The 26,221-nt window shown below is 40.0% G+C and overlaps 1 pseudogene; it reads left to right on the top strand.

Annotated features, from left to right (window-relative positions):
- The first annotated feature begins 1,039 nt into the window (after positions 1–1,039).
- LOC116895240 lies at positions 1,040–26,221 on the top strand (annotated as a pseudogene).

The following is a 26,221-nucleotide window of genomic DNA, read 5'->3' as shown; positions in this document are numbered from 1 at the left end:
GAGTCATTTACATTATATCACAAGTCTGAAAAATTATCTAACCGAAGTTTGAATTCCTAATTCTTAATTTTGACATCTTCCGAACAGTAACCCAATAATCACACCCTAAAACAAAGCTTGCCAGTGCGGGTGGGATAGTGTGACTAAGGCGTGCCAGGCCTAACTATGGTAAATACAAACAGGAGGAAATCTTAAGGAACCCTGTGTGATTGTCAGGACATGGATGAGGTGGGTTTTGTGACTGAATTAAACATTGTGAAGAACCATCACCGTCATTAGTATCAGTTTGTTCAACTGCCTACTGACTTTTCCTAAGTGGCCACATTTCAGAAAAATATGGCTTCAATTCATGAACACATTGTATCAGTGTAGCAAGATACAAAAACCCCATTAGAGTTTAGATACATCTTTCAGATTTGTACATAAAAATGTAACAAATAATTTACACATAGTGTTTGTCAAATCTAGAAACAAAGAAATCTTTGCTTCAATTTTACAGATAACAACATTAAAACTGATTAAAAACTGAATTTGAGTAATAATCAGAAAGATGCTAAACTCGTGGAAGCCTTGAGACTAAATTTTTTAATGGAAGTGGATAGTTACGAATGCGAGGGGGTAAACATTTAGAAGATATTTTTTTTTAAAAAAAAAGTCAATTGAGAAGGGTTAGATCTAAATAAAAATTTACAGGTTAAAAATGTCGCAATAAGAATGTTGTAAGTAATGCTTATATAATTATTTTTCTTTTCAACCCTAATAGCTGGTACAAATTGACGAAGCATTCTATAATTAACAGATCCTAACATCATTGAAAAATGGTGCTACCTATCTCAAAAGTCATCCTGAAAGATAATCTATCATGAAAACTAAGCCGAAGGAAACACCCACTGAATGTTAGTTAGAAATGAGCTAATACATGGGAATTGTCTTTTCTGTCTGATAACACACGGGCTAATCATAAAGACAGTCATATGGGGCAGGTCGTTTTTCTTAACCTACCTGACATTTGTATGCATCTGATATTTTAGAGGGTGCTATGTCTACGACTGTGATGTGCCAATGGGCAGAAGGTGAAAGTGAATTCCAACAACCAATGAAGGAAATCCCCGGGGAGTTTTCAAGTGTGGATGCCCCTGCAGAATTACTCCCAATTGAAGTCAATGGGCCAGGCCTTTGTACTCCTACATCAAACAGTTACTGGATGTGTGATGCCCTGGGGAAGAGGTAAGGCAGTTTCCTGCAGCTGAGAGCAATTCTCAGACAGGGAGGGACCTGGTCGCAAGTTGCCAACAATAAAGCTGGGAGAGTGAATATCTCGGCCTTGAAATGTATCAGCAATATAGCACACCAAAGCATCTATTGTGCACACAAGCAGAGAGGAATATAGCAAGACGCAATGTGCTTTATATTGCTAAATTGTCCTGTGCTGTTTCAGCTAATGGAGAAACTGATTCCGAAAGTGGGGTTGCCTTCCCCCATTTCAGACACAAATGCTTGCTTTGAAGTATCCTCAAAAATTCCCTGTCTTCGGCAGGCTTCCCTCTTAAATCTGTAGCATGAAAAGCAGCAAGCAGCTAAGAGTTTTAAACAATGTGTCTAAGAGAACAGCTAGGAAATAAATCATTTCCAAGAGAAGTCGCTATTAGTTCATCCCATGATATAAAAGATGCGTTCAGGGGTGAGGTGGGCGTGGGGCAGGGGTGAGTCAGAGGATCTTGCATGGAGGGTGCTCTACCGTGCTTGGACTTTTCCAGGTCATTTAGGGGATGAATGCAACTCCTGCTTGATGCTGTTACCTATCTTGTACTGCTTTGCGTTCTTTTCCTTGGGAGTCTCACGGAAGGGGACCTTGCTCCATCCTGGACTGTAGAGCTGGGACTCTGGCTGGCTTCCTCAATAGAATTTCCACAGCTATTTCTACTAGGTGCTGGGAATGCCCACTCTGATGGTGTCTTATTATCTACTTGATGCCTCTTTCTGATGCTCACTGATTATGTTTTTATTTTTGCTTGATATGTACTTAATTAACTCATTCAAAACAGACAGGGAAGCAGTCATAGATTGTTTTCTGTACCCTAGAGAACATAAACCCCAGTAACAGAAGTGTAAGTAAAGGAAGTAATGTGAAAAACCTGAAGAAACAGATCTGTTAGACTACACAATTTAAATTACACAGATCTAGTAACCCCTGGGGAATCTATCAAATGTGCTATAATTAATAGCAACACACACACACACACACACACATATAAAACTAATAATATATACACTATATTCTAAATATACATAGTACATATTATATACTATATAAAGTATGTGATATATTTAGTATATAATGTATTTAGTATATAGTGTACATACTAAAATTTTGCTAAGGGCACATTTTGTATTAAATAGTCATAGGACCAAGGGGACATCTTGGTACGGTGAGCTACTGAACACTACACTAATGGTTATCTGTGCTGAGGCTGGAAGTGTGGTTCAGTGGTGGAGTGCTTACCTAGCATGCACTCACTGTGGGTTCACCTACCATAGCATTGCAAAAAAGCAAAAGGAACAGACAAAGGAAGGAGGGGGAGAGGGAGAGAGGGGAGAGAGGGATTGATTCTATCAGCCAAGTCACTCTGTCATTTCTGCTCAGTGGTGCTTAGTTAATTAGGCTTTTCTGCTCCCAATTTGATTGGAATGCCAGGTCCTTCACTCTTCCCAGTTCCACCCTATGCCTCCCACCCCATGTCCATTGCTTTTCCCTTTCCCTTATGTAAAGAACAGGCCTTCCGGGCATATCAATCAAAAGTGGCATAGCAATAAGACAAGGCACACACGAGGCTGGACATGAGGGCTGGACTATGCAGTAGGAGGGAAAGGGTCCCACGAGCAGGTTTGCCTCAACTTCCATCTGCCCAATCAACTACCTGACAAGTTAAAACACACATTTGAGAAAATGTACTCATTTTAAATAAACGCTCCTGGGGCAGGAACTTTTTTCGCCTTAAATATGACAACTTAGTCAAATGCTAATTTTGTAATTGAGGTCTTACTGTTTTCTGTTAGATCAGTAACTAGGACATCATGGAGAAGGAAGCTTTAGCCTTTTAAGGAAAACTAGCACCACTCTTGGCAGCAGGCTCCAGGCTGGACTCTGGGTGCCACAGAGGCCTCCAGGATAGACTCCAGGTCTCAGCTCTTTCTTTACAATGGCATCGGGGGTTAAGGAGCTTGATGCCAGGCAGCCGAAAGCCTTTGATTAATTTTCACAGTCCTAATGATAGACGATTCTGTTACTTTCATGGAAGAATCTGTTTGGAGGACTATTTTACAATCATTTCTAATAATCCATTAGTAAGAATCTGGAGTCTTTGGGACTCTTTTGCTGGAGTCATTTCTGTACGTTTTACTTTTTGATGAGCTTTTAAACAGTATTTTATATGCTAGTCCATTTCTTCACGTAAATAACTAATAATTTTTACTATTACTCATCCAGATATTGTGACAAATTCAACTAGATGCAGTGATGCAAGTCTGGGGATTCACCTCTGCTGAGTGGTCAGGAAGCCATTTACCCGTTATAGACTGGGAAGTACCTGTTCTTCCCTAAGGAGTAACCAAACGCCCTCCCTTGTTCCGGAAGAGTGTCTGTTCCCATGAGCGTGTGTAATGGCGGCATTTCTCCAGGATGTTCAGGTGCGTTATTAACATCGAGTCACCTGGAAAAATAAAACTGTCACTTTATGAATACAGTCATTTCAGAACACATGGCTATATTCATGTGTATCTAAATTCATATCTATAGTTTATTCATATATGTAGTTAATATATCCTAAACATAGAAACACATCAATGACAGAAAACTCCGATTTATCTATAATAATTAATTTATCTATAATAATTTAATTTATCTAATATAATTTATCTATAATAAATAATTTATCTATAATTATTTAATATGAGTAGATTTGGAGTAACAGATGAGAATGTAGTGTGGTGGGGAATGTATGTGTGTGTGTGTTTGTGTGTGTGTGTGTGTGTGTGTATGTGTGTGTGTCTGTGTCTCTGTGTGTGTCTGTGGGGGGATATATGTGTGTCTGTGTGTCTCTGTGTGTGTGTGTGTCTGTATGTGTGTCTGTGTGTATCTGTGTGTATGTCTATGTGTCTGTACATGTGTGCATATCTGTGTGTCTGTGTGTGTATGTGTCTGTGTGTGTGTGAGTGTCTGTGTGTGTCGATATGTCTGTGTGGGTCTGTGTGTCTATGTGTCTGTGTGTGTATCTATGTCTCTGTGTGTGTGTCTGTATGAGTGTCTGTGTGTCTGTGTGTCTGTGTGTGTATGTGTCCGTGTGTGTGTGAGTGTCTGTGTAGGTCTGTGTGTCTATGTGTCTGTGTGTGTATCTATGTCTCTGCGTGTGTGTCTGTATGAGTGTTTGTGTGTCTGTGTGTGTGTCTGTGTGTGTCTATGTGTTTGTACATGTGTGTCTGTGTGTCTGTGTGACTGTATGTCTGTGTGTCTGTAGTGTGTCTGTGTGCCTATGTATCTATGTGTGTGCATGTGCATGTATGCAGTATTGGCTGGAAAATAGAATGAAAAAATAATAACAGAGGATGAGGAAAAACTAGATTATAATTTGGTGGCATTGCATTCTTAAGAATCAAATGTGTGGGTAGAAGGTGCTGGAGAAAGGGTCACATTCAGCCTCCAAAGTTAAACAATGCTGATCTCTCTTCTCACCTCACTATGTGCTTCCTATCTTGGCTTCCTTGTTCTATTTTTTCTCTGCTCTTGGCTGTGTTGACAGCTACTTACTTCACTTTCATTTTTTTTTAATTTTTTTCTATTTTTCTTTTATCGAAAATAGATCTTTTTCATACAACATATTCTCATTACAGCTTCCCCTTCCCAAATCCTCCAACGTCCTCCCCACCTCCCTCTTACCTAAATCTGCAACTTTTCTATCATTAGAAAACAAGGGCTGAAGGGACTTGCAACTCCATAAGAACAATAATACAAACCAACCAGAGCTCCCAGGGACTAAACCACTACCCAAAGACTACACATGGTCAGACTCATGGCTCCAGCTGCATATGTGGCAGAGGATGGCCTTGTTGGGCACCAATGGGAGGAGAAGCCCTTGGCCCTGCCAATCCTTGACGCCCCAGGGTAGGGGAATGTCAGGGCAGGGAGGCAGGAAGGGGAAGGTGGATGGGTGGGGGAACATCCTTATAGAAAAAGGGGGAGGGGGATGGCATAGGGGGTTATGGACCAGAAACTGAGAAAGGGAATAACATTTGAAATATAAATAAAAATATCCAATTTTTTTAAAAGTAAAAAAACAAGCAGGGGCTTTGCAGATGCTGCTGTCCCCTGCAGCCATGGTCAACCCCACCGTGTCACTTGACAAGTTGTGAGTGGTGAGCCCTTGGGCAGCATCTCCTTCGAGCTGTTTGCAGACAAAATTCCAAAGACAGAAGAAAACTTCCATGCTCTGAGCACTGGGGGGAGAAAGGACTCGGATAGAACGGTTCCTCCTTTCACAGAGTTATTCACGTGACAGGCTGGCAACGTCACATGCCATGATACCACTGGTAGCCGTCCATGTACAGAGAGGAACTGGAGGATGAGAACTTCATTTTGAAGCATACAGTTCGTGGCATCTTGTCCATGGTAAATGGGGAACCAAACACAGCCGGTTTCCAGTTTTGTTTTGTTTTGTTTTTGGTTTTTGGTTTTTTGGTTTTTTTTTGTTGTTGTTGTTTTGTTTTGTTTTTTTGTTTTTTTGCTTTTGTTTTTATCTGCGCTGCCAAGACTGAGCGGCCGGATGGTGAAAGCAGGCATGAGCATCGTGAAAGCCATGGAGCATTTGGGATGCAGGATAGCAAAACCAGCAAGAGGATCACCATTTACGAGTGTGGGTGGACATCTCTGATTCTTTTGACTTGTGGGCGGGCATCTTACCCACCAGACCATTCCCTCTGTAGCTCTCTCTGCAGTAAAGTGGGAGAGCATGCATGACCCCTCCCCATGTGCTCTTTGATCTCTGCTCTAATTAAGTTTTTTGGGTTCCATATTTCCCTCATCCCTTCCAAGTCTAGCTAGATAGCAGATTTAAGTTTATGAATAAACACTAAATATGAAAAAAGAAAAATATGTATCTTAAGAATAATAGTAAAATATAAAAAAAAGGTAAAACAAAGAAATTGGAATAGGACAAAACAGATACAAGAAAAATGCCAAAGGAGAAGCAGGAGAAACACGCATTTGTAGTAGTTTCTAAATAGGGGTAAAGCAAGCAGTTAGAAGAGAGTTCTACTCATTGCACAGAGTTATTTTTGTGAAAAAAAATTTGCTGTAGGGTGTGAAATTAAAAAAAAAACCACATACAGTCTGTTAATCAATTTAAATACATTCCCTGTGAACTTTTTTTTCTTTCTTTTTTTTAAAAATTTTTTTTCTAGCAGTTTTTTGAGAGCAGTTGCATGGTGCTAGTCTGTGATTATTTACTTCCTAGTATCATTGCCCACAGACTACATACACATTTTTAAACGTCATTCAAAGATTCATCAAGCATTTTTTGCTTATTTCCTTTTCCTTTGAAACCTTATGGGTTAGGTATTACTGACCTGGTTGCCAATGGCACAGATCATGAACACACGGGGATCTTCACCCTGAGAGGAATAAACAGACATATTAGATGTGAACACTGAGAGAGGTTGCAGATAGATCATATTACTTTAGTAGAAGCATTGTGTCTATATAAAATAAATGTTTTGAAGTTAACTCGATTGTATAATTGCTTATAACACATTGTTGCTAGATGATTTAGATTTAGAACGTTATTAAGTATAAATATGGTATAAGTCTACACCAGGAGCAGCTCGTTACTTTCAACCTAGATCTTGAAAACATCCTCAATGTTGCAAGATAAAAACCACACAGGCTATAACAATAATTATAAAATTTGTCCTCACACAGGGCCTCGTAATACACTCAGAAAGCTAAGACCCGTTAATTCATCTGAGTCTCCCATGAATCTTTGCAGTGGGGATTAACGTAAGTCCTCTTTCACAAAGGAAGAAAATAACGGTCAGATAAGATACTGACAAAATGATTCAGATAGAATCTAGTAGCTAATTTAGATCTGGGGTAGAAAGTTCCATTGTGAAAAATTACATTTTATTTACTCATTGTATTGGGGGTACGCTCATTACGGGGCATGACTGCAGAAATCAGAGGGAGACTTACAGGGAGCCAGTTCACTCTGTACACCAGGAGTCCTAGGCATCAAATTCAGGTTGCCAGACTTGTCATCAAGGGCCTTTACCTACTGAGCCACATTGTTGGTCCCTGGAGAAGAATTTTCTGACACCATATTCATGCCTGTCTTTTTTTTTTAATTGTGTCTATGTTTAAAAATGTCTCTGGGGAGGATTAGGGCTATGTAACTGGGTCTAGCCTTTAAGCTCTTAACAGTAGACTCTCACAGCTTACTCTATAGTATGTGTCTGTCCTGAAAGCCGAGAACAGTTGTTTTAGAAGTATACCAGCAGAATATTATCTTTGGATGTATCGTCCCTGGGCATCAAGGATTTCTGAGATGATAAGGGACCTGACATGCTGTTAAGGGGTCAATCTTTACCTTACAGTATTCTATATCGAGTGCTTTGCTTGTATAAGTGTGATGTTATTCTCACCAATCGAAGGGGAAAAATGAAAGAAAAAAACCAGTGGATATGTTTAACTATTCTTTGAGATGGCTCAAAAAATGCATACTAGTCATACTAGTCCACTTCATTAAAATATACTATAAAATACTATAATATCGCAAGCCAGTCTGCTAGCATACAAATACCCAGGCAAACAAGTAATATCGTGGCTACTAGTATTGATCACAAGAAGAACTTGAACGTTTTCAGACAACAGACGCACATGGAGGAGGCAGTTCCAGGGCTGAGCTGAATTGGCTGGACAGCACTGAGTTCTGAATAATGCATTTCATTCTGTTATTAAAAATGCAGTATGTGTCAGTCACACAAAACCCGGTTTTCCTAGAGAGAGCATTTCCCATCCCCACTGTGGCTCACAAGGAAGAAAGCAATTTTTCAGAAATTAAGGGTGAAGTCCATAACAATCTCCTCATTTTTCTCTCCAAATTTCTGCCAAAAGATTAAATCCAATACGTAGTTGAACTTAGAATATTTGTGTGTGTGTGTGTGTATGTGAGTATGTATGTGCTTGTGTATGTATGTGTGTGTCTGTGTGTGTCTGTGTGTGTATGCATGTGTGTATGTATGTATGTATGTGTATATGTATATTGGTATGTGTGTATATGTGTGTCTGTGTGTGTATATGTGTGTGTATGTGTGTATGTGTCTGTATGTGTGCATGTGTGTATATGTGTGTGTCTGTGTGTGTATGCGTGTGTGTATGTGTGTGTGAGTCTGTATGTGTGTGTATGTGTGTGTGAGTCTATATGTGTGTGTATGTGTGTGAGTCTGTATGTGTGTGTCTGTGTGTTTATGTGTGTGTCTGTGTGTATGTGTGTGTATGTGTGTGTGTGTGTGTGTGTGTGTGTGTGTGTGTGTGCTTATGTATGAAGGACTAGTTTAAAGCTGAATAGCCATAAAAGAACACAGCAGAAGAAAAATAGTTCATTTTGTGAATGGGCCTCACCTTGTCTCTTCTCTCTTAATAACACTTAGTAATAATTACTTAATCTTAATAGAACAAATTAGAATTAAAGGTTAATTTTATATATTTCTCTTACAGTCAGACATTAAGAAAAGAGGAGTAAAACAAGTGGCCAAATTTCTAGCTTATATAATTTCTATATTTCTCTATTAGAAAGGCATGCAAGGAAATTAACGCTAAATTTTGCAAACAAGTGGTAGATTTAAGCATATTCAATTGATAATTTGCTATAGGAATTCCCTGTAAAAATCATTCCGACTTGATGCTATTTTTCTTCGTTATCTAGGTCCAGAACTCCTGGCCTGCCTCACTGTGTTCAAGTGTCGACTGCACCTCCCTGCTCACTGCATATCTGTGATGTGTTCAGGAGTTATGCCGTTCTTCCTTCCCTCCATGGCTACCTTGCTTTCTCCATTGGCTCCCAGGATCAGAACTAGCAATCGCTTTCTTTCCTTTTTTTTTTTTTTGTTTTGTTTTTTTATTCCATATCTTTATTTTTTCCACTTTAATTAAATTCAGAAATAGCAATCACTTTCTTTTCACATTGTCATAGTGAATAGAAGGATTCTGATCCCACAAGGAAGAAAATGGTTCAACTTTCTGAAAAAGGAAAATCTGGTACTGAGATCAAATATGCCAATCTTCTGCCTTGTGTTGGTTCAAGGGTCATACCTTGGCAGTTCTGGGATTCATTGTGAACTCTGGTTATATCACTCACTTCCCTTCTGAGAAAGGTTTCCATATATACCTATACAAAACTGGCTCTACCAAAGGGATGTTCACCTCACCATAGTTCCCCTTCTCTTTGTAAAGAGCACAGTGGCTTTTGATGATGGCTGACAATGATACCTCCATCAGATAATATTTCCACCTACCCCCTCCATCTTGGGTTTTCAAATGAGAGATGATTTCAACTTAATAAAAAACTTCATATTTCTGGACCTCCATATAACACCATGTATTCAATTCCTTGATGACTTGCTCCCCCACACAAAAATCTCACCTGTATCTACGTGTCTGAAATTGAAAAAAGAATTGAAAATGGTTTTTTGACTATAATTTTGATAATGGAAGAATGAAAAAAAATCTATTAAAATTGGCTAAGTTATGCCACTTTTAACCTTATGCTTTCTGTGTGTATATGATCCAATCAACTGCCTTTACAGATTCACACAAGAAAGTGTCAGTGTAGTATTTAAACATTGCCTACTCACCAAATAAGCAAGCTCCATGAAGGCACAAAGTTGCGATGCACTGTCTCTGCCTTCCAGGTGGACAGCATTAGGGAATTTCAGCGTGTTCCCTCACTCTTAAATTAATGCTGCAAGGACTCTGCAGTCTGACCTGAACAATGAGATGTGTAACCTGTGCAAGAAATATTTGCTGGGGAAGAGCCAAGAAGAACATGAGAAATAAGACAAATCGTCCTCTTGCCACGTTAGCCTTTGTGAGCCCTGGAACATCGGACTGTGTTCTTTCGAAAGACGAGCGTTCTTGAAAATTGCATCTGTCCATCATTGCCTTTGATAATTTTTAGACTTGGCCATTTTGCCTTGTGGTAGGCGACAAAAATTTCAAATTCTTCTGTTATTTGAAGCAGATATTTGGGTATATTATCACAAAAATGTATACAACAGAGCAATCAGAGTAACAGTTTCCAGTTTCCTGAATTAATGTACAGTGATACAGATCAAGGTATGGATGTGACGTTAAGTGTTTCTGAATCTTTGTCCTGCTATGTGATGTTTAGAAAAATCAGATCCACATAACGATCGTCCTGAGAGTCTGATGGTTTACTTTGTTTAATGCCGTGCCTACAACTAACCATGTAGTGACTGGCCAATTCAAACATAATTTGAGACCAAATTATTAGTTTTTCAACTGAATAATTACCTTCCTTTAGTCTTAATCACTTTACTCTTAAATTTTAAAATAGAATCAAGGTGAAATATTTTATTATTAATCATGACTTTAATTTGGGATTAAATTATACATATGCCACTATATATCATAAAATATTACTACTGTATTTTTGTGCATGTTGGATCCATGTTATTTCTACTCTTTCATATGACCAGATATTTTGTTTAATCACAAATGCATCAGTACCCGGATAATTGACAATAGCTTGTAGATTCAATTAAAATGAGACCATACTCATTGGCTCAATATTTGTATACATTCTCGTAAAATCAAATAGGTTAAGCAGCTGGTGCAAAGTTTGCTCTATTATAAGCCCACCAAGCTCAGAGAATTCACAAAGCTATTCCTTGCCTCACGGTTTACATGGGTATGATCTATGTGACTTAGCTGAGTGTCTGCGACTCTGAAACATTCAGAAGTCTGCCACTGAGGTGTTCACGACGGTTGTCCTCATCTGTATTCCTGGCTGGGGATAATACACAATTCTTAGTCCACTCACACACTCAGCGTCTTCTGGCCACTGACAGAAATCCTTGCCACTGTGACATTTTTTTTTGTACAAAGATCTTGATTCTTTAAGAACATGGCAGGGTTTGTGGGGGTGGGGGAGGACAAGCATACGACAAACAATTTTATTAGGAATAAAATTGCTGTAAAACATGTGCAAATTCGTATTTTAACACACAAAGTAGTGAGGTAAGTTAAGAGGCACCTGAAATAAAGAAGATATAATATTGGAGGATTCAATTTTTGTTAAAAACTGCTCTGTATTACAGAGTCAGTAATAACCATCACAATCTTAGTGAATGAACGTTTTTTCATGTACGGATAAGCAACATTTAAGGTTAATGTAAACATATGAAGAGCTCTGAATGTTAGACATCAGAGGTCTTTATTACATAACTGCCACAATCAAGTCATTATGGCATTGACAGAGAAACAGGCCAACAGACCTAGAGAGGAACCTGGAACTATGGTCACATATATATGGCCAAGTGATTTTTAATTAAAAAATCTATTTCAATGTAAAAGCTATATGTGACCATCTACTGAAAATAAATAAGATTAATCAAAAGCTTAAGTGAAATCTAAAACTATGAAACCCATGGAAGAAAATCACTATAATCTTAAAGTAGAGAAATATAACTTAGACATGATACAAAAGAAACATCTATAAAAGACGTTAATAAGTTAATCTCATCAAATTAAACACTTCTCTTCGTAAGATAACACAGAAATAAGTGAAATTATAATTATATCATCTTATAATAAATCTTGTAAGATTTTATATAGATATATAGTGAATTGCTGAAATTTTATAAAATATTCAAACAAAGTTTTGATTTAAAAATAGATTTGATAGCTAAATAGCAACATGAGAAAATATATTGGCTATAGACAGATATTTCATACATAAAGGGGGAAATGCTGCCATAAGCAAATAAGCAAAAGAAAGTCAAAATCATTAGTGATTTTCAATAAATGAACGATACTTCTGTGTCTGCGGTGCAAGTGCCTGCACGGTAAGCATGAAGGCCTGGGTGCTAAAAAAAAAAAAGAGTAATTTCAACCTATTAGAGTGATTAAAATTAAAAATGTAAATGAATGCTTAGCATAAGAAGTATTTTCCAAAAATGACACAAGATTCAATTTTCAAACATTTTGGTAAAAATGTAGCGCGATTCGGCTGTATTAAGAATAATTTTTACAGTTTCTTTTTAATTAAGCAGCAGTCTCTTATGCAATCTGTTCTTAATCACTGAAAACTATGCCTATAAAATGGCATGGTAAGTATTCAGACTAGTTTAAAATTTTAATTTCATTATGCTTTTGTAATTTGTTTAATGAAAATATATCATTTCCACATCCCTTTTTCCTCCACCTCTTCCCAAGCTCTTTCCCTCCTAAAATGCGTCCCTTTTCTTTATTATTGCTTTATATAAAACATATATATTTAATTATTGTGTATACGTTGTTATATATAATTTGTTTATATTATATTTAACAATATGCATCATTTTATATAAACACACACACACACACACACACACACACACGATCTGTAAAGACAGACTGCTGAGTCCATGTCTTCCTCTGGCTCTTAAAATCTTCTCATCTCATGTTCTACTTTCCCTGAGACTTGGGTGTGAGGCTGTTTATCGATGTGTCAATCAGTTCTCAGTACCCCGCCATCAGCTCTTCTCCCCATTTTGTCCTGTTGTAGCTTCCTGAAAAGGTCTCTGCTACAGAGAGACCATGCCTTCGGGCATGAAGAAAAGTGTTTTGAATGCAATAAGAAATTGTACCAGTTTAGGAAATTGTCAGTAGTAGACTCATCTAACAGTCGTGGTCTCACCGGCCCCCACTAGTTGGCTAGGTTTCCTGTACCAACACTGATTTCCCTCCTGTTGAGTTAGCCTTACATCTACTGAGTCACCCAGCGTTGGTTATGGGATGAGATCCAGTACTGCACATTTGTGGATACTCTGTTGTGCTGTCTTTTGCTGTGACTCACAGGTGTCACAGCTGCATGGGGCTATTGTTTTCTTTCCTTGGTAACTTGTAAAGCACCTTCTCGTAATAAGAAAGTCAGGGAGGGTGAGATCCAGTCCAATTTGTCTAAGACCTGTGTCCAAAGTACTTGTTGTCTTCAGCAACAGAAACTCCTCGTAGGAGACAGGCAGGAGCAAGTGTAATGGTCTACATTGTTTGGGGATTTCTGGGACCAACAACTCAAAAGGTGATTTCTCAAGCCTGGTACTGAAGCTTTTGTGAGATACTCAATGGCTCACAAAAGGGAGGGACCATTATCACTCCAAACGGCATAATTTCATTAAAACCATATGCATATATAAGATATGTGTATGTGTATACTATATGTAACCATGACTTCTATGGCTTTTTCAAGCAGCCTTAGTGCTATTTATCCCTATGCCATGCCCCCTTCTCTTTGATTTCTCTCTGCTTCCAAATTAAATCCTCCATGTTTTTCCTTTCCCCCCTCAAATAACCTATATCCTATTATATGCTATTCTCCTCTCTAGTGCTTCACCCCTGTGATTCATTTTTAATTTCCCTATTTCATAGTTGCTTCAGATTATACATTCATATCTGAAGATCTGGAGCTGGAAATGACAGATGAGAGAAGATAAAGCATTTGTGTTTCCAGGTCTGGGATACATCCCTCAATATAATATTTTCTAGTTGAAACCATTTACTTGTAAATTTTATGATTTTTCTTATCTTTACAGATGAATATTATTTCATTGTTTATATTTAACACAATTCATTTCTGTTCATCAGTGGAAGGACATTTATGATGTTTCTATTCCCTAATTATTGTGAATAGAGCAGCAACGAACATTGCTAACCTAGTTCCTGAGAAGGAGGATGTCAAGTCCTTTAGGCATACGCTAAGGAGCGATATGGCTGGGTAATAAAGTATTTGCTTTTTGAGAATCCTCCACATTGATTCAAGAGGAGCTGGACTAGTTTGCAGTTTCACAAACAGTCAGCATGAGTTCGCTTTCAAATGTCTTCTTGAGCATTTATTGTCCACTGTCTTGATCTTGTACATTCTGAATGGGATATCATGAGACCTCAGAGTTGTTTTGATTTCCATGTTTCTAATTGCTAAGAATGATGAGAATCTTTTGAGGTATTACTTAGCCATTTTTATTTCCTCTTTGGAGAACTCACTATTGAGGTCTACAGACATTTTTAAATGGGTCATTTGTTTTCTTGACACTTTGTTATTTGAGCTTTTTGGATATTAATCCTCTGCCAGATTTATAGCTAGAAAAGATTCTTTCTACTAGGGGTTTTCTCTTTACTCATTGATTATCTCCTTATCTCTCTCTCTCTCTCTCTCTCTCTCTCTCTCTCTCTCTCTCTCTCTCCCTCTCTCCCTCTCTCTCTCTCTCTCTCCCTCTCTCTCTCTCTCTCTCCTTCTCTCTCTCTCTCTTTCTCTCTCTCTCTCTCAGAGCATAATAGGGCTCTCACCTACTTCTTCACCATGTTCTCCATGATAATAACAATGGACTAAGCCTCTAAAACTGTAAGAGGTGTAAGCCAGTCCTCAATTAACTGCTTTCTTTTACAAACGTGGGCTTTCATCACGGGGCCTCTTCTCAGTGTGTGTGTGTGGGGGGTTGGTTAGGAGTCACTTACATTTTTAGTCTCTTTTTTTCTCTTGTTTGTTTGTGCCTTTTTTGAACACCTTTAATGCTTTGATGAAATGTATGCTTTGTTGTTGTTGTTGTTGTTGTTGTTGTTTTAAGTTCTGTGTCCTGAATTTCATTCTGTTGAGTTACATTGAAGAACATTTATATAGGACTAGTAGTTTGTTTCTCATGGGGGCAGGGGGCAGAGAGAATATTATCTTGATCTTTCACAGTGTTTGTAGTTTTGTGAAGAGATCTGGCACTTTGACTTCTCTCACTGGTTCTGTGACTGGAGTGGTTAGAGCAGCCTGGGATTGAGCACAGGTTGAATGGGCCTAATATTACATATGGTTCAGGATTAAGTCAGGAAGACAGTGGGTGCTAACTGTCTTAATAAAGGATGTATATCCCAGCCTGAGCATGGAGGTTGAGGATGGGAGGATAGGGTTACCTATTTTCTTTTTGCTTTTTTAGTGCAGCTAATAAAAAATTCGAATTATATTTGTGACCTACATTCCAATTCTGACAAACAGCACTCCCATAAATCCTGGGAATAAAACTGTGCTCTATATAGGCTGTCTCATGGTTTCCAGAGGAAGAAAGTAGGAAAGACACATGGAACATTGCAGTGTGAGGTTATAAGGATACCACTAAAGAAGGCCATGCTCAACCTATTTCCATAACTTTCTGCTCAGTGTATGTGCCTTCTATGTCTATGCCTTGTATGTCAATACATAAACGTTACTGCATTAGTTACGGTTTCCATGCCTATGAAGAGACACCATGACCGAGGCAACTTGTATAAGGAACAACATTTAATTGGGGCTGGCTTCCAGTTTCAGTGATTCAGTCCATTGACATCGTGACAGCAAGCCTGGCAGTGGCCAGGCACATAGAGTGCTGTAGAAGGAGCTGTATGTTCTGCACCTTGATCTGACTGTAGTCAGGAGCGAGACTGTCTCACGGGCAACTAGGAGAAGAATCTCAAAGCCTACCTTGACAGTGACACACTTCCTTCAACCAGGTCGCATCTACTCTAAAAAGGCCACGCCTCCTACTAGTGCCATTCCCTGGGATAAGCATCTTCAAACCACCACCCAGACTCCCCATAATTGTTGGGAAGCAGAGAAATGGTGACCGGAGGAAGATGAGGAAACTGAGTGAGGGACTGAGAAAAGAGGGGTAGACTGAGAAGGTTCAAACCTGGGGTGAAAAAAACAACCACCGGACAGATGCTTACTCTGAAGAAGTGGAGAGAGAACCTAGTGAATTGTCTAGCCAACGGTGGTCCACACTGCTGGCAGAGTGTGCCAGTTCTCAGGAACTGCACAGTACAGAACCTGAAGCTTTCTTCCGGTGAAGCATAGATAGCTTATACTATAAAGGTAATACCATACTTTTATAAAGGTCACCTACTATAGCACTCCTGGAGTGCTCAACGAAGCAGTCTTGCTTGATAGGCATTGACACAGGCCAGGTGTGGGAATAACTCCCTGCTTAATAAATGGGCCACAGACTGCAACAGCTATGAGCTAGGCATCACAGGGAAATTGGCCCTCTGGTCTGTGCTGAATAAAGAAGAGAGAATCTGAATCTCAATATGACACACTTCAGGGGGTGCGAACAGAAACGTCTACCCAAGACAAGAATGAAATCTTTAACTTTTCTCCAACATAAACATATTTTTTTTCAGTACTGAAAGTCTTATAATTCTTCAGCTGTCATGTGTCACACAGAGCGAGACTACAGAATGGTCTTCAAATGACAGAAAACATCATTGTTCCTAGCCCTTTCATGAGATGTAAGAAAGGTAGCAATTCAAAGAAGAGCGCTCATTAGTTAGACAGGAACAAAAGGCAATGGTATGTATTTGTTGATGGTCCCATCTCTGTTTGGTGAGAAATCAACTGTAGAGTTAGAAAACTAAAAGGTTAATAAATGTCAGTAATGATATAATGCATTTAATTTAATGAACAATAGCATGTATTTCAATATGAAAAATACCAAGCATTTTTAACAAGCTCCAAACTAAAATAATTAAGCTTCTTTTTAAATGGGCACTCTATACACTGACACTGAAATACTATTAAAAAATTCTGTGTTGCAAAATTGTGTTTGTAACACAAATAGATAGAAACGGGGAGAGCGATAAAATTGCCATGGCGGATTTGCTGTTAAATCTTGGAGTAGTTGCTTTCCTAACAGGAATCACCTGGGAGCGAAATAGGAGCTTCCCTCCCAGAGTCAGACTGCAACCTCTACAGCTTAGCCATGACCCCTATTATTGAAAAAGATGAACTTAGCCGAGTATCCCGAAGTCAAGAAACATAAGACAGTGATGCATGAATGTGGGGATATTTAAATAATATGCAATGGCTCTTGGGAAATATACTCTTTCTGTTAGGAAGAAGAAATGAGAGGCAAAGAAGAGGGAGAGACAGCCATCCCTTCCTCTTTTATTCTTTTTCTTCTATGAGATGTCAGTGCCATAGCGGAGTCTCAGCAGTGTTCTCTATGACATTACCTTAGCTGCTTTCTATTTTTAAAGCTCTACCATAACTCTGAAACTTGGCTAGATGCTTTTCACTGTACGAATATTCTTATTGCTTTTTTTCTACTCCCTCAATCACTGTGGGAAGCAAAAGTTTTAATGATGTTTATAAAAAATAGCATTTTTCAATGATCATGGAATAAAATCAATTAGTCCTTCCAAATATGGTGGAGAAGGGGTAACCATTGAAAGGAAAAGAAAATCTTCCAAGGCAAATAATTTTTCAGTCACTTTATGGTGTCAGTTTAAACTGAGTAGCCCTAACAGGTAGCTGTGAATATCTGAGCCTTGTTGGGCAATTTTTAAAGTCATGTTTTAATATCTATTTGAATTTAGCCCATTGATAGAAGAAAAAAATCATAATTTTCTCAAATGCTCTAGGATTTTTAAAAATACAATGACAGGTTTTAGAATGAACTGATATCTCAGGACTACATAGATCTTATTCTGTTTACATACTATGTGCTAAATATAAGCAAGGAACTTTTTAGAACATGACTTAATGTGAAAATGTACATTTCTAGTTTCTTACACAAACTTAAAATCTCAGACCAATAAACCAATTTCTTCCCGAAAGTCATCAATTGAAACTGAACATTGTCTCTATTTCTTTCTAAGCAGGGGTTTTCTGAAGATCAGCTTTCATCGGCAGCTTGATTCCCAGCATCTTTTTTTAGCATAAAATTTATTATTATTAATCATTCCATTCATTTACATCTCAAATGATATCCCACTTCCCCATTACCTCTACACAAGTTCCCCCATCCCACAACCCGTCTCTCTTCTCCTTCCCTTTGTCTCTGTGAGTATGCTATCCCACCCACCGACACTTTCCCATCCCACACCTCCAACATCTGCCTACCCTAGGTCATCTAAACCTCCACAGGATACAGAGCCTCCCCTCCCATTGATGTCAGACAAGTTCATTCTCTCCTACCTATGTATCTGGAGCCATGGATCCCTCCCTGTACACTCCTTGGTTGGTGGTCTAGTCCCTGGGAGCACTGGGCGGTCCTGCTAGCTGATCTTATTCTTCCTATGGGGTTACAATCCCCCCTCAGTTCCTCCAGTCTATTTACCTGCTCCTGCACCAGGGTCCCTGAGCTCAGTCTGATGGTTGGCTCCAAGCATCCACATCCGTATTGGCCAACTGGATTGGCTTGCTGAATCTCCCTAGGAGCAGCAACACCAGGTTCCAATCAGCAAGTGCTTGTTGGCAAAGGCAAGTGTCAGGTTTGGTGTCTATAGATCCCCAGGTAAGGCAGTCCTCGGATGGCCCTTCCTTCAGTTTTTGCCCCATTTTTGTCCCTGTTCTTCCTTTGCATAAGAACATTCCTGGGTTAAAAACTTTGAGGTGGGTAGGTGGCCCCATCCCACCACTGGGGGCCATGCCTATCTACAGGTTCTATCTCCCCTTCTCTGCTAAAATCATCCCCTTTGGGTTCTAGAAGCCTCTCGTTTCCCTGGTCTCTGGGACCCTCCAGTGGCTATCCCAGTTCCTCATCCTCCCCTGCTAGATATTTTTATTTGATTCCTAACCCTCTGTACCTCTCTCCTGTCCCCTCCAGTACCTGAAACTTCCCCCCTTATTTCTTCCCCCTCCTCTTTCTCTCCCAGGTCCCTCCCTCCCTCCACCTCCCACAACCATCCTGTTCCCTCCCTCAATGCAAGACTAAAGCATCCACACCCAGGTCTCCCTTTCTCCTAAGCTCCATATGGTCTGTGGGTTGTATCATGGGCATTGTGAGCTTTTGGGTAAATATCCACTTATCAGTGAGTACATTTTTAACACTAATTAAAACCAATTTTAAGTGTATGGAAAATATACTGAGAAGATTTCTTGGATCGATAACAATTTTGTCTGTGATTTTAAGTGACTCCTGTAGACTGCAGGCACAACTAAACATAGGGAGAATGAAACTATGTTGTAATTCCAGATATGCTGAAACTAATAGAAGAGAAAGTGGGGAAGAGACTCAAATACTTGGGCACCGGGAAAAACTTCCTGAGCAGAAGACCAATGGCTTATGCTTTAAGATCAACAGTCGACAAATGGGACCTCATAAAATTGAAAAGTTTCTGTAAAGCAAAGGACATTGTCAATAGGACAAAATGATAACCCACAGATTGGGAAAAGATATTTACCAACCCTACATCTGATAGAGAGCTGATATCCAAAATACACGAATAACTCAAGAAGGTAAACTCCAGAAAACCAAATAACCCCATTAAAAAGTGGGGTACAGAGCTAAACAAAGAATTCTCAACCAAAGAATCTCAAATGTCTCAAAAGCACTTAAAGAAGTGATCAACATCCTTAGTCATCAGAAAAAAATGCAAACCAAAGAGACCCTGAGATTCCACCTCATACCAGTCAGAATGGCTAAGATCTAAAACGCAGACATTGGCAAGGATGTGGAGAAAGAGGAACACTCCTCCATTGCTGGTGGGACTGCAAGTTGGTAAATCCACTTTGGAAATCAGTCTGGTGGTTTCTGAGAAAACTGGAAATAGTTCTACTTGAAGACCCAGCTATACCACGCCTGGGCATACACCCAAAAGGTGCTCCAACATATAACAAAGACACATGCTCTACTATGTTCATAGCAGCCTTATTTACAATAGCCAGAAGCTGGAAAGAACCCAGATGCCCTTCAACAGAGGAATGGATACAGAAAATGTAGTACATATACACAATGGAGTACTACTCAGCTATTGTAAACAATGACTTCATAAAATTCACAGGCAAATGGATGGAATTAGAAAATATCATCCCGAGCGAGGTAACCTAGATACAAAAGAACACACATGCTATGTACTCACTAATAAGTGAATATTAGCCCAAAAGCTCACAATGCCCATGATACAACCCACAGACCATATGAAGCATAGAAGGAAGGAAGACCAGGGTGTGGATGCTTCAGTCCAGCATTTAGGGGAGAACAGGCCAATTGTGGGAGGTGGAGGGAAAGGGGGACTGGGGAGGAAGAAAGGAAGGGGGGGAAATAAGGGTGGCAACATCAGGATCTGGAAGTGATATGAGAGGTACAGAGGGTCAGGAAATCGATCAAAAAATATGTAGCAGTGGGATGAGAAACTGGGGATAGTCACTGAAGTGTCCCAGACACCAGGGAAAAGTGAGGATCCCAGGACCCAATGGGGGGAAGAGTTTAGCTGAAATGCACAGAGAAAGGGGAGATAGATCCTATAGAGACCTCGTCCAGCAGATAGGCATGGCCCCCGGTCGAGGAATGGGTCACTCATCCATCTCAAAGTTTGAAACTCAGATATGCTCCCATCCAAAGGAAGAACAGGGACAAAAATGGAGCAGAAACTGAAGGAAGTGCCAACCAGGGACAGTCCTACCTGGGGATTCAACGTGTTTGCAGACACCAAACCCAACACTGTTGCGGTGGTCAAGAGGTGCTTGCTGACAGGAACCTAGTTGGTGGGTCCTGAGGAAGTCCGGCCAGGAACTGACCAATGAGGTGTGGATGCTTGGTTCCTAGCCAGGGACTGACCAATGAAGTGTGGATGCTCGGTTCCTAGCATCTTTACCCAGTTATTTCCTCTGCTTGTAGAATCCTCAGACGGAACCTCCATGTGGATGGGGGAATTGAATAGCTAATAAATTGCCTATTCCCTTTCTTCAGCTTGATTTGAATAAAGACAATTAAAGAACATGGATTTAAATCTTCCCAGATGTGTTTATAGGCATTCCCGGTGTCATTTACACAATTTGAAAAATGTTAAGGTTTAAAGAACCTTAAAGGCCAACGAATCTTTGCCTTACACAGATCTCATCTAGAGAAGAGAGATGGAAAGAGTCCATCTCTAGAATGTCAATTTTAACATAGATCTATATTAATTCTATCCAAAAGCACAAACATGGGCAAAGGATAACATACGCTTGTCAATAATTAATCAACAATTCATCCCTTACCAAAGAATAGGAATTTGAAATGACAAGTCATGTAAAACGTTGTGAGCTGGGGACAGAGAAGCAAGAGTCCAGAAGAACTATCTCTTTATTAAAATCAAATGTGTCCTAGCAAACTAATGACTGCAATCTTCCTAAAGGAAGGCTGTGATTTGGACCACCAGTGAAATAAACTTAAAATTGTATTGGCAGCATCCCGGGGATACTGGCTACATCTCCATGTCCAATATTTGTTTCATTTTCCATGCTTGAACCTGGGTGTGATCACATCAGCATTGGCTGCCCTCTTGGAAAAGGATGGCTAAGCAGTGCACGGAGAAGAACGCCCGACAGAAGACCACAGAAGCAATGTGCCAGTGCTGTGGTGAGGTTTGGAATAATTTAGAGTATTAAGGGATCATAAATATTGTTTAGTCTATTATAACTTAAAGAGTCTCCTATGTGGTAAAGTCCACATGAAAGAAATCATTTCAAAGGAGAAGAAACGTGAGGAGACAGAATGAATTGGTTCAGCATCGCGTCAGAGAATGCGAATCAACCTCACGTAACGTGGCTGCTCTGAGGCAAGCATTTATTCCACCACATGCTTGACATTTAAATTTTTATTTTATTAAGTGTGTTCCTGGATATGTGTGTGTATGTGTGCATGTGTGCAAAGTAGGCAAGCAAGGAACACAAGGCTCACATGTGAGGATAAGAGGGCAAGTCTCAGGAGTCGTTTCTCTCCCATCACCGTGAGGAATCTAGGAATTCAACTCAAATCCTCTTTGTTAGCAATGACAACTCTATATTCTAGAAAACCTTCCATTTTAGCTAAACCATGACAACACTCAAAACTATTAAAATTTGGTTCCCATAACTAAAGTAACATGCTTTTCTATATTCTTTATTTTCATACACTATCTAGCCCAGTTATGAGCAGCCAGCAATGAGTGTATTGGTCACATGATATTGTTTAACTCTGGCTACTCCCTGGTTACCCATAGCTTCGTTCCGTCTCCCCAGGATTCTATTTTTGAAGTGTATACTGGGAGAAATTAACTCCTTGCTTCAGTAAACCATGTGACAGAAAGAACCACATTCTGAAGGGGAGACTCACCATGAAATAACATAACTTTATCGTATTCATCCCGAAAATTCATTACTTCAGTAGAGCACAATCCATCCTGAGGGACAAATTCTTTGTATCTCTATGATCTTAGCATTTAAACTTAAGCATCTATTCTACATAGGAGATTCCCTAATACACTTTCAACTTCTCAATATATGCCATATCTCTAATTTAAATGTTGTTGAAGACTGCATTTTGTATACTATTTTATTGTCATGGGTATAAGCTCACTTATTTGTCTAGGTGCACAGAATTAAAAAGTGAGGAGAGCCTGGCAACTTTAGACCCACAGCATCAAGTGTTGTAGAAATCATCAGTAATTACTGAATGAAGATGAATAAGAAAGGAGCAGAGGATAAGATAATAAGAAAGGATAATAAGATAATAAGAAAGGAGACAGACAATGATGCTCTCTGCATGGAGGCTTGGGCTTATGTAATCTGGTTAAAATGTAAGTTTGTACTGCCACTATATCTGTGGAAACCTTTTGAAAAATCAAAACTATCACCTTCATGTGGTCCAGTCTTCCTTCTTAGTACATACCACAAGGAATTAAAGTCAATTCACCATAGGGATACTTGCATACGCTTGATTATCATGACACTATATTCACTATAGCAAATTAATCCATCAGGCTTGGTAGGTTCATCAGTAGATGAACATATTGAGAAAATGTAGTATAAATGCATAATGGGGATTTATTGACTCTTATAAAAAAATTTCATTGTTAGGAGGAAACTACATGGAAAAAGAGAACAGTCAAACAATGAGAAGTATTACATGTTCCCCTTCATATGGACAACACAGAAACAAGGACATGAAACTGGAAAGGGAGGTACTAGATAAGGAAAGAAGCTGAGGTTTCCAGATGGGGTAGGAGGGGGCCATGCAATGGTTCAGCAACTAGAGGTGCCTGCCTTCAGGATTGGGATCTTACAGTGAGTAAAGCCTAAGGACCGGAAACCAAGTCCTTGGACTCAAGGTATCTTAGGGTTTCTCTTACTGTGAAGAGACACCATGACCAAGGCAACTCTTATAAGGGAAACATTTAAAATAGGCTGGCTTACATTTTCAGAGGTTTAGTCCATTTTCATCATGTCAGGAAGCACAGCAGTGTGCAGGCAGACATGGTTCTAGAGAAGGAGCTGAGAGTTCCATATTTGGATTGTCAGGTAGCAGGAAGTGAGCTGGATTGAGCTTCTGAGACCTCAGTGCCCATCTACCAGTTCTCCAATAAAGCCACACTCACTCTAAAGTGACACTTCCTATTAGTGCCACTCCCTATGGACCCATGGAGGCCACTTTTATTCAAACCACCACACAAGTCAAGGTGGAAGAATAATTACTACTCCACAAAGTTATACTTTGATTTCCATGCGCATGCTGTGGCATACACACACACACACACACACACACACACACACACACACACACACACATACACAATTCTACAATTCCTGCTTTAAAGGTATGCAATTTAGGATAAATGGAAAAAATTAAAATTGCAATAAAAACAACAAGAAATACTTGGGAGAAACTTCTTTACCTTCAACTTGTGTGTGTGTGTGTGTGTGTGTGTGTGTGTGTGTGTGCTTGCGGTGGTGGTGGTGGTGGCTTTTTGTTTTTATAAATGGGATGAGGTAAAGTCAATACTCACCAATAAAATCAAGTACTGTATTTTATTTAGCAGATTGCTAGATCATTACCAGGATGAGTAAAGTTGACTGAAACCCATGTGCAGGTTGCAAATGCTTAGAACCGGAGAAAGGGCTACTCACGGATGAGTGAGGAGAGACCATTGCATAAGCAACAAGGTCAGTCTATGAAAGAGCCCTGCTTTTGACAGACAACGAGATTTTGACAATATTAAGAGCAAAGAGACTTTTAGTAGACAGTAAAACATTTTATAAAAAATAAAGTGAAAGTTATTTAGTTATTTAGTCATTGGTTAAACAAACTTAGAAACATTTTTGCTTGATTTTTATGTATTTACCAAAGACAGAATTGGCGGATGGGGAATGTAGTAGTCTCCAAAGGACAGAAGCTGCAGCACTTTGAGGAAGAATTTACAATTACGGAATGATGATACCGAGTGAAACCGAAACCCTGGAGACCTGGGATCTGTACAGAGGAGTCGATAAATCACTGTCTGCTCAGGTGTAGCCTGAGAAGAAGGATGGACCGGCATCACACAAAGGCAGATCACGTGACTGTGGAACCCAGCCAGCTGGGCCAGATCCACCTTGAACGCTAATCTAAAGATCCCAAAACACAGGACACGGAGTATTCCGGAGCCCGGGACTTGCAGTTTTATTATTATTCAGTCTTCTTCCTTTGCTTGTTTTTCTTTCTTTTTAACTTTAATTTTTTATTTATTCAATTTACATTCCACTTACTGTCCCTCCCTCCTACTCACCCCCTCCCACAACTCTTTTCCCCCCGCCCCCTCCCCCTTCCCTTCTCCTTTGAACTGGCGAGGGTTCCCCTGTGTATCCCCATCCCACCCTAGCACTTCAAGTCGGCGACTGTAGTGCTTCCCCTCCCACTGAAGCAGTCAAGGCAGCCCAAAGAACATCCCATGTACAGGCAATAGTAGGGCTTGAAAGATAAAAAGCAGAAGAGCCCAAGATCCCAATGACCACTTGGGGCACAGCCCCAGTGACTTATTTTCCTTCTAGTAAACCTTGTCTCTTAGGGAATCCACTAACCCTAGTAGTGCCATCACAGTGACAAGCATGCCTTTACTCTATGGGGCTCTGTGACACACACATTCCAACCACAGCACCAGTGTGTAGAAAAGAGTTTATAACAGTATGTTCAATTTGCATGCTCAACAGCACCCATAGAGCCACCGGAAGAGGCGGGAACGCACTGAGAGTCTGCGCCTTGGCCTTCTGGTGCCTCCGGGTCGCCACGGGAGAAGAGGAGCAGACCGAGGGAACAGGGCTGGTGGAGACTTCCGAAGGTGCATTGGGAGACAGCAGGAGCACAGACCGGCTGTGGGGGCTGCCGGTAGAGGACACGGAGCACAGGCCTTAGTACAGCCATCCCCAGAAAGTATGCTTATCCATACTCTGTCCACTCCAGAGCTCCATTCATTCGTACATAATCCAGCATCCAGCAGAGGAAAGAAAGCAAAGTGTTTCTCACAGTCCCTCGGCAAGCAGCATGCCTTCCACCAGACAAATGCACAGCCAAGATGGGCCGCCGCTTCAGTAAAGAGCGAGATATTTATTGAACTTTTCAACTTTTTCCCGGGACTCTGGTGCATTATTATTATATCCAGGGGGCAGAAGCTACTAATTTGGAAGAATTTATATTAGACTGTCCTGTTTATCCTTCCACAATCATCCTCATTGATGGTACATGGAGCCAGGCTAAGGACATTTTCTATAAGAATTCCTTGTTTTGGCTTCCCACGGGGGGGGGGTGTGCAGTTAAAAACTAGCGTTTGGGGGCTGGGGATTTAGCTCAGTGGTAGAGCGCTTACCTAGGAAGCGCAAGGCCCTGGGTTCGGTCCCCAGCTCCGAAAAAAAAGAACAAAAAAAAAAAACAAAAAAAACAAAACTAGCGTTTGTAGTCAGTAAGTAATTCGAATGCAACCAACAAAGAGGTGCTTTTCTACCCCGGAATGTGCTGCTGCTGCTGCTGCTCTTTCCATTTTGCACACAAGAGACTCTGCTTCGCCCTATTCCAGCCCTGTGCTTTTTCCAGCTTCCGCGTGGCGCTCAGATTCGTCTCAGCAAGGAATGGCTTCTGAAAAAAATGGATTATATCCAAGCCAATGCCAAAGAACAAACGCAAACTCAGGAAGACGGAGCCGTTAATGAACAGTGTCAAAACTTAG

This window comes from Rattus rattus, chromosome 3, assembly GCF_011064425.1.
Source record: "Rattus rattus isolate New Zealand chromosome 3, Rrattus_CSIRO_v1, whole genome shotgun sequence".
NCBI classification, from domain to species: domain Eukaryota; kingdom Metazoa; phylum Chordata; class Mammalia; order Rodentia; family Muridae; genus Rattus; species Rattus rattus.
The sequence above is the reverse complement of the archived record's forward strand: the minus strand, read 5'-3'. Positions and strand labels throughout refer to the sequence as shown.